This window comes from Leuciscus leuciscus (assembly GCF_965113295.1).
Source record: "Leuciscus leuciscus genome assembly, chromosome: 2".
Lineage (NCBI taxonomy): Eukaryota > Metazoa > Chordata > Actinopteri > Cypriniformes > Leuciscidae > Leuciscus > Leuciscus leuciscus.
Window position 1 is genome coordinate 35,880,584 of NC_138726.1, and position 9,959 is coordinate 35,890,542.

Genomic DNA, 9,959 nt, shown 5'->3' on the forward strand with positions numbered 1-9,959 from the left:
TTGCATGCATGTACACTCCATCTTTTTCTACTTTTAAGTGCAAATACTTTTGCATGCTCTCTATGTTGTTTGCATGTCTCGCTTCAAATGTTTCCCACAGCTGCGGTCTTACACATGGCCAAAGAAAGTACTGAGTTTTAATTTTTAAGTGACAACTGGCTACTAACACATCTCCATCTGTTTAAAAGTTTGATGTCTCTATATGCTCACCAAGGCTGCATGTATTTGATCAAAAATACAGTAAAAACAGTAATATTGTGAAATATTATTACAATTTCAAATAATTGTTTTCTCTTTTAAAAATATGTTTTTAAATGTAATTTATCCCTGTGATTGCAAAGCTGTATTTTCAGCATCATTACTCCAGTCTTCAGTGTCACATGATCCTTCAGAAATCATTCTAATATACTAATGTACTGCTCAATAAACATTTTGTATTATCAATGTTAAAAAAAATTTTTTTGTAGAAACCATGATACTTATTTTTTTTACGAAACTTTTGTAATGTCGTTTTGATAATTTAATGCATCCTTGCTAAATTAAAGTATTAATTTCTTTCAAATATAAAATCTTACCGATCTCACACTTTGGAATGGTAGATTATGAAATTTAATTTGTGATAAATAAATACAATATGCAGTAGCAGAGCAATAGGATTATTGGAAGCATAAGGTTTGAGTGGATCGATTATTTTATTTTATTAATATTATTAATAAATTATTAATAAATTAATAAATAAAAATAATAAAATAAATATTTTATTATTTTATCGATTATTCTTATTTTGTATAAGGCATAATGTGAGAGAGAATATACCTAACCAAATTCTATTTATGTTATACAGAACAGCTTTTTCAGTGTTGTCTATACCAGAAATATACATTTAGCCTAAACGACAGTGCATTCAAGGTATACATTTTTTTTTATCAGCATGTGTGTTTCCTGTGAATCAAACCCATGACCAAATAGTGTTGCTAGCGCCATGCTCTAACATTTGATCTAGGTCTAGTAGAACGCTACTAGAACCTAATTTCCTCTCTCTCTTTTTCTCCTCAACTCAACAAATATTTTCACAAGTACATGAAAGTGACACCAGGTTCAAATTGGGTGCTGGATTTGTGTGGTGAGGGCTGTAGGTGTGAAAGAGCCATATCTCTGTCACAAAAACAAACAGACAGTGAGCGAGCGAGCAAGCGAATGATGCTATTGACTCGAGCGTGAGTGAGGAGGCTGCTTCCATATGTGTGGAGTGTGCTTTGTCTCCTGTAGATAGACACAGTGCTTTGAAGTGCGGATTGGCCCAGTGGGGTGCTAGCTTCTGTTGAGAGGAGATGCTAAACACAGAGGATGTGAGGGACACGCGACTGCGCGCTACACTATTACCCATACAGGAGCAAAGAGGCGAAAACGCAAATCCAATGATAATGTACATCTGTTCCAGAGTATTTAGAGGCTTTGAACGCTTTTTTCTGCAGGATAAGTGGAGCCCTTTTTCTTACAGTATCTCACAACTTCAAAGCAGATTCTCTGGATAATGCAAATGATTGGAATATGGTGCTTTCTGCAGGCTCAAGAGCATGAAAAGAAAAGGGAGATGAGAAAAAAAACCTGAATTTAAGCTAATTGGTGTGGTAAGCTTTTATGTATGAGAAGAAGGGCGAATATAAAGCACTTTATTAACTGTCAAGTTCATTGAATTAGGCGAGATGCTGACAGAGTGCTAAAGTTCAAATTCCCTCTGTCTGTCTTTGAGGTTTGTTTGTTTGTAGCACTCAAGGTCTCGGTGCCCTGTTGACATTTGCTCCATATCGACTCCTGTTAAGGGTATGATGAGATAACAGTCATTGAGATTAAAAGCGTCCCGTTGTAATCACAAGGGCATGCGTGACAGCTGAGAAGGAGATGGTAAATGGAGGTGTGAATGTCGCAGGCTGCACATTTCTATTAGAGTGCACACGCACAGTGTAAGTCTTGCTATGTCTGAGTCTTACAAAATATTAGAATTAATTATTAATATAAATAAAAATAAAAATTAATTATGAAAAAATATCTGAGGATCAGTGTTATTGATTTTATTATGTTATTGTTATAAATATTATTGTTTATGTAAATAGTCAATAATGCCCTTTTAAATAATGGCTTTTCTTTATTCCTCACTGTGATCATCGTTGTTAACTGAAACTAAAACTATTAAAAAACCACTGCTGAAATCAAAAATGAAATCAGAGCTTAAATAAAATGTAAATATTAGATTAAAAAAAAAATACTTAAACAAAAAATTAGAACCCAAATTCTTCACACTAGAAAAACATTTTTATTTAAGAACTGATCACTGAAATGTTCTTTGGGGAACCAAAAATGGTAAATATAAATAAATAAATAAAGTGCCAATGAACTGTGGTGAATTATTCTGAAGGAGAGAGAGAAAAGAAAGAGAAAATGCCTGAGGGCTACTGTTTTTCAACCAAGACCCCTGTAATTATACCATTTTAGATGGTAAATGCACACTGATAAAGAGAACCAAAATGTGATGTGTATCATCATGAAGAGATTAGTTACTTCGCTGAGACCACGGCTCATGTCTCTCCAATTAGCAGTAAATCCCACTTTCACAGCATAATCAAGCTTTTATGAACATTAAAGCTCTTCTTCATTTGGCTTGAAACAATGAGCTACAGATAGCAGATATGAGTAAGTGCTCCAAGAAATCTGGACTATTGTACAAATCTTAACTCTCTGCTCAGTTTATTGGATTCAAATGAACCCTCCGTCTCTGATTATGTTTCACCTCCTTTTTTTCCCTGTTCCTCTCAAGCTACTTACTTTCTCAAAGTCTGCTTGGATCATTTATGAGTCACCTGCATATCCTATAGTCTTGAATGAGTTCTTGAATGAGTCTTGAATAGCTTCTGGAATCTCTTCATTGTGAATCAGTGTGAGATATGTTAAGAAAGTCTTATTACGACTGACCCATCAACCGATTTATGGGTCCACCTAAACTGGTGGTCCCAGATGTGTATATTCTTATGACATTATGTGCAACATTATGTGAGAGTTTTATTTGACATCACAGACAACTGGACAATTCAATAAAAAAGATAATTAGATGGTCCATTTTAGAAATTCTACTAACTATTAGTAACGTTGCAACATGTCAACTAACTGTAGACCGTTAGGTTAGCGTTTGGGTTAGAATAAGTTGATGTGTAGTTATAAAGTATCTTAGTAGAATGTCTAAAAAGGGACCATTAAAATAAAGTGTTACCCAAAAATTGTCTGTCTTTGACCTAACAGAAATGAACTTTTTTACTTCCAAAAGTGCGTTTCTGTCTTACATGGGTTGTTTTAAATAGAAAAAAGGTCCAAAAAAAAAAAAAAATGGAGAAATAAAGATGAAACTGAAAAAATCTCAAAAGAAATAGACAAAAGAAATAAGAATGAGGAGTATATAATATTTAAAACTGCAAGTGTGTAAAGATAGAAATCAAGTCAGAAATACAAAATGTTGCCTTTGGCATTCAGTCATTTTCTGCTGGGCATTTGGAATATTCGCCATGAACTTTTTTGAATAACCTTGATTCTCCACAGTAAACCAATGATTCATTTAGTCAAATCTACTGCATGCTCACGCAGCACTGGATAGAGGAGTCTTTTATTTAAAGGGTTGACCAAAAAATTTGAATCTGAGAGATTTCTGTCCCTCCATAGACAGCTATGGAACTGACACTCTGACGCTTCCAGATGTTCATGAAGAGATCCTAAAACTAAATGATATCAATTGAACAGTTTGAGACTTGATCGTTTTATATGATGAAAATTTTGTCTTTTATTCACATATAAACATTAATCAACTCACACAACAGTTGTGGTAAAAATAAACTCAAGCATGTTCGCTTGACGTGCGAGAACCAATGAGGTTCATTCTCGTGTGTTGCCAGCACTTTTAAGCTTCCGCAATAACCAATGAGATTTGTTCTCGTGCGTCTAGCAGGTTCGGAAGAGCTTCTGTTTATGTTCGCTGATGAATATTTATTTATTTATTTATTTTCTTGTTTGGTTGTCAAAAGCTTTTATAATGTTAGAGCAGGCACGGCCATTTTTAAATTTTTAACTTTTTAACGATCCCTTGGCGGGATGCTGTAGATGTTTTCCACTAAGAACACTCAGGATGGGTGCATGGCATTTACACAGTGTGAGTCTAATTGAATTACATTCCAATTATTTTGCTTATCATCTGACGTTACTTATAGCCCTTGATATGTTAATTCCATGCATACATGCTGTTCACATTTTTTCAAAGGTGCAAACGGGCCGTTGTTATCACAGTTAGCCCTGGTTATCTTCTTAAACTCTGATGAAGTCTATCAGAGGCCAACAAAATGAGAAAAAGAGAGGGAGAGCGTATGGGAGAGAGAGGCACCAAAAGTTCCATTGGTTTTGAGTAGATCATTGGGGCTCTTTATTTTTGCAACATCAAAGGGCTTGTGTCTGCTTTGATGTGGCAGCATGCTGTTTAAGGTACAGAGTGAATGGAAAGATGTCAAGCTGCAAGGTGCCTCTGTAGTTTGCGAGGAGGGCTCTGCAGAGCAGCAGATGAAAGGACCAAACAGGGTTTGATAATGAATGTCCAACAAGTAGCCCATCTCAGGCAGTGCTCACGCAGCGGGAGCCAGAGCTAACCTTCAACGACGCACACAACGCCCCACACTCCTCCTCTAACTACTATCGCTCACTCCCTCTGTCTCTCTTTTTAGCCGTCCGCTGAAAACTCCAGAGAAGTGAGCTTTAATCTTCTTGTCAATTAAAACTCAATACAAAAGCAACCGCACAAACACACAGATAAAGGCGCGTGCCTGTGCCTGCGACTGCGGTCGCAGATGCGCAGCAACACGCTCTGGCACTTCTTCTGTTCCATTCTCTCTCTCTCTCTGAAAGACATTTGATCTCTATCTTTTTGACAGAGCATGTCTCTCTAAACTCAGCACTAATTGGCTTCCAATTTCACCAAGACTCGACTCAATTAGGACATCGCTTACCAGCTTGCCTCTTCGGTCTTTTTGAAGCCATTGTCCACCGCTGTGCTGACAGAGTTTTACATCACTCTCAAACAGTGTCAGTTCACCTGTTTCTTTGATATGCTATTTCAGAAAAAGAGTTCAAACTGGAAATGTCCTGCAATGGATGTGTGATGAAGTGTTGTTAGGCTGAATGCAACTGAAGGCTGATCAAACAGAAGAACAAACTTGTTAGAGAGAGACAATGTATTTGAATTGATTATTTTTTAAAACCAGACATTATAAATTGTGTTGTCATGAAGGTGTGCCAGACAGAAAAATGAATTTACTGCTATTGTTAGCATTTCCATGTGATGAAATAGATAACTGCATTCAGCAAACCACTTCTTTAATAATGTAGCCTAAATATTTCAACCAAGAGAACACAGTCTAACACTCTGAGGACAGACGAGGATCCAGCTTTAAAGATCTAGTGTTCATCTATATAGATGGGCTATTTTAGAGTTGTGAAAAGTGGATATTCATTTCATGTTCTCTGGGGTAAGTGTGGTATGAACCCCCCATACCCAAAATTCCCTGGTGTGCTGCCCTTCCAATCAGCCATAACCACTCTGTGATAAGTGCACATGCCTGCCTGTGGTCAAATAAGATCCTTACTGAAAATCAAGCTAGAATTCAGAACCGTCAAGAACTTATTAATTAAATACTTTGTGATTGGAGTACCAAACCTGTCAGAGACATCACTTGTGTACCAGTGTGTCCTGTAGTGTTTTTCAGTGATGCTCCCCCGCTGCTGCTTCTTTCGGTGCCTCGACAAAAGAAATTATATTTTACTGGAGTTGTGAATGTGAATTCATTGTCTGTACTGAATGTGATGCAATAAAAAATATTGTGTACCATGAAATAATGGAAACGTCTTATTATTGAATTGTCCTTGCAGGGTAGCCTGGTTAAAACCAGACCATTCTCAGTAGTAACTGAGTTATGGTCTGGCAAAGCTTCATTAACAACTCATTTCCAAAGGGGCGTCACCAACGGACGTCGCTCAAATGCCTCTGGGCGCAATACGCTGATTTCACGCAGCCGTTATTTTGAAATCGAAAGCGAGGCTCCGGTGGGAAGAAAACCGGAAGTGTCGCCTTTAATCACAGGAGAGTCATGAATGCGATGGCGTATTGTTGTGTTTAATGATGTTGTGTCAATTCTAAAACTGTACATACATTTCTTTCATACTTTAGACTATATACAGTGAAATTCATTTATAAATAATTTTTTTTTTTTTTATATAATTCAGAAAGTAAAAAAAGAAGCAGGAATGAACTATATACATATCCTATATTGGATATTAACATCCAATAGTGTAAATCGCGGCAGCAGCTTCAGGTTGGTAGTCCAAGGCATTGTTGTTTATCTTTACTTCCGGGGTTCTTCCCACTGGAGCCTCACTTTCGATTTCAAAATGGCGGCTGCGTGAAATCCATAGACAGTATATAAACTGGACACAGCGACCCCATTGGATTCAACGGAGACAAGTGAAGTCAATTAGAAGCTCTTACTTCCTGGGGGTCGAGCGTACTGCGCAGACTCACTGAGCTTGACGACGTAGATGTGACGTGAGCAACCCGTCTGTCTTCTAGTAGCTGTGCCAAGAGAAATCTTAATCATTCCCTTCCGAAACTTGCAGAGACGGAGAGTGTGAGTAGGTGTCCATGAGCTAGGAGCAGGAGAAACTTTTGCTATGTATTCTGATTAATTATTTTGTCACTTTGCCTCCACGTCCCCCCGATTGCCCGCGAGCTTCTCCTCCTGTCTATACGGTAATTTCTCTACTGTGCGACAGAGAGTCGCGTGGTTATGATGCAATCGTTAGCCTATTTTTACAAAAATTGCTTCTACGGGGCCATAACGGAAGCTACAAGGTAATGGAGCCTTTTATACATTTTCGTGTTTCTTTAGAAATAAATAATGGACAAATGGAGTCTTTAAACGCCTCAGATGTAAAGTTATTCGCTGTCAAAGTGACGCCAAAATGAATGAGAGTCAATGGGATGCTAACAGCAGGTAGGGGTCTGCTAGCCAATGGCGGCGCCCGGGGAAACTTCAAAATAATATGCAACCCTGCCCCCCTGGTGAAATCAGCGTATTGGATAGACCTAAAACCAATCAGAGCGATCGTCATCGTGTAAAGCCATATGCTGCGTCCCAATTCGCCTAAGTTACACTACGCCATAAAAGTATGTACTCTTTTTGTGAAGAAAAGGTATTTACTTTTGAATATGTAGCAAAAAATAGGCAAGCTTTGGGACATACTACTTCGTCATCTTTATCGGACGGATCTGTCGCGTGCATCCTGTCACATAAACTGCCCTGGCAATCATCTTGTCACAGTTAAAATCCTCTATTAAATCTAATTTAATTTCCTACCGTTTCGGAGAGAAATGTAGTAGCACGTTCATCTGCCAGTGGGTCTTTCATGGAGACTGTTCTCATGTGTTTGCAATTTAAATATAATAATGCATTTAAAAGTTGGTGCGCTTCACCAACGGACGTCGCTTAAATGCCTCTGGGCGCAATTGTATAGACCTAAAACCAATCAGAGCGATCGTCATTGTGTAAAGCCCGCCCCAACGTTCCTGATTGGTGCCGCGATTTCGACGGATTAGAAATGGGCTTGAATGAGCTCTTTGCCAGACTACTTGCAGAGCAAATCTAAATTTGCCGGAAGTTGTCTGGGTTTTCCCAGGCTACTTGCAGGCAGGGTGCTGCATGCATAAACAAACATACAACTCAGCAGTGTTGTCCGGTTTACATACAAATGACTCTTATCTGGTTCTTTTAATGAATCAAAAATATAGAGCCCAGTGTAGTCTGATTCCTGAACAAATGTTTCATATGAACCAGTTATTTTTAGTGAATCAAAAACATAGACCAGTGTAGTTTGATTCCTAAACAAATGCCTCTTATGAACTGGTCAGTGTAACTAGTGTTTTCTGAATCCCAAACTAATGTCGGTAACACTTTATTTTACAGTGTCCTTGTTACATATGTTACATGTACTTACCATAGTAAATTTAATAACAGTAACATAATTACATGCAACTAACCCTCAACCAAATCCTAATCCTACCCTAACCCTAAAGTAAGTACATGTAGTTAATTATTATTACTCAGTACTTAAATGTATAATTACATTGTAACAATGACACCCTAATGTCTCTTATGAGCTGGTCAAAAAGACGATTTAGACTTGTCTTATGAATCCTTCTCAATAATTCAATCACAATTAATCAGAACAGAAATGAGTCAACATTTGACTCACTCACTGAACTGCAAACTATCATTAGTTTATTTTTTAATGATGTCGGTATCGAAATGAAGTATGTTTTGTGCCAATAATTACTTACTGATTGTCCATATGACAATGAGTTTTTTATGTAATAAATGAACATCCCTAGTAGCTATATATATTCTATACGAAACACTGATGTGTGCTTCTTCACTTGTATACGTCCACTCATACATGTAGCCCATCACCCACGAACGTGTATTATAAGGTCACCCCATCATGAAGGGACTGTAAAAATCCTGCATCTCTTTTTCTCCTCCAATATTTACAATTTGTGAGCAAGCCAGTCTTACAAAATCTGAAATGACAAGAACATTTATGCAAAGGGAGCTCAATTCTTCTCTGATTAGGATATTAGCATTTTTGTCAGAACTCTCCTCTCTGTTCCCCAGTCTTTGTGGAAAACATGACAACCCACACCTCACTGTTTGTCATCATTACATCTGTCATTGTTAAACCCATCTGAGCTTTATATTTTACACTGATAAGAAAGATGACAAACTCATAACACATTAGGAAATATGAGATAAAGCAATCATGACAATACAACAGGCAATACAGGAACAAAACAACTCTCTTTCTCATGTTTTCATTAGATCAAAGACAAAGAAAAGGCTCATATCCATCTCACACACAATGCAAAAATATGTTTTTGCATTGCTTTCAATTGTTTGGATATTATGCCAATAAGCCTGATTTGACCAGGGTGTCTAATTCAGTTTTCATGACTAAAATCCTGAATATTTTTCCTAGCTCTGAAGATTTTTGAATTTCTTTTTTTTTTCTGGCGAGAGTTTTAAGCATGTAACAGAGCAAATTCCGAGATAAATAAGCAGAGTATAAGAATTGAAGGCAATCTGTTTTCAGCTTCTGTCATGCTGCTCTGTTTCTCTGCTGAGACACTGGTTAATTGTGTTGTCACTGTCAGCACACGTCAGCTGGCCACTGCATGACTGTTCTTCTGTGTCCAGTGCAATGCCAGAAATGCACCATGCATGATAGACAACTTCATTGAGAGGCTACTAAGGAGAGTAAGTCAGTCTTGTGGAAGAAAATGCCCATTACTGTAACAGTTGTTCAAAATTGTTTATGGTCTCAAATTCTACCTACCAGGGTTGTCATTCAGAAATGAATTGAGAATGCCTTTTAAAATCTAGTTCCAGTTCAAATTGAAGTTAGAAACAGAAAGCAAAACTGGAGGTAGAATTCAAATGAATTGAAATGCAAAGAAATTCATGTAACTGTATTTTTAACGAGAAAAAGAAAGTTTTTAAATCGGCTCTGTCTTTTACACTGTGGATGACGGAGGGATGGAGACATCACGCTGATCAGCTCTGGTCTCATCAAAGCCAGACAGCCCACCCACACAAGGGATGAACACCAAACCCGCACAGCAGCTTCCACTGTCCAGTTGACTCCTGTGTCTCATCATCAGAAGATAATATACGCTATTGCTAGCACTCTAAATGACACTGTAGGATTGCAGACTACATATATAGTGCATAAAGGTAATAACTGATCAGTAGGCCTATTATATACTGAGTCTATGCAGAACATAATAATTCCCTCTATACTGCCTTAAGGCCAGAAGCTGTTGA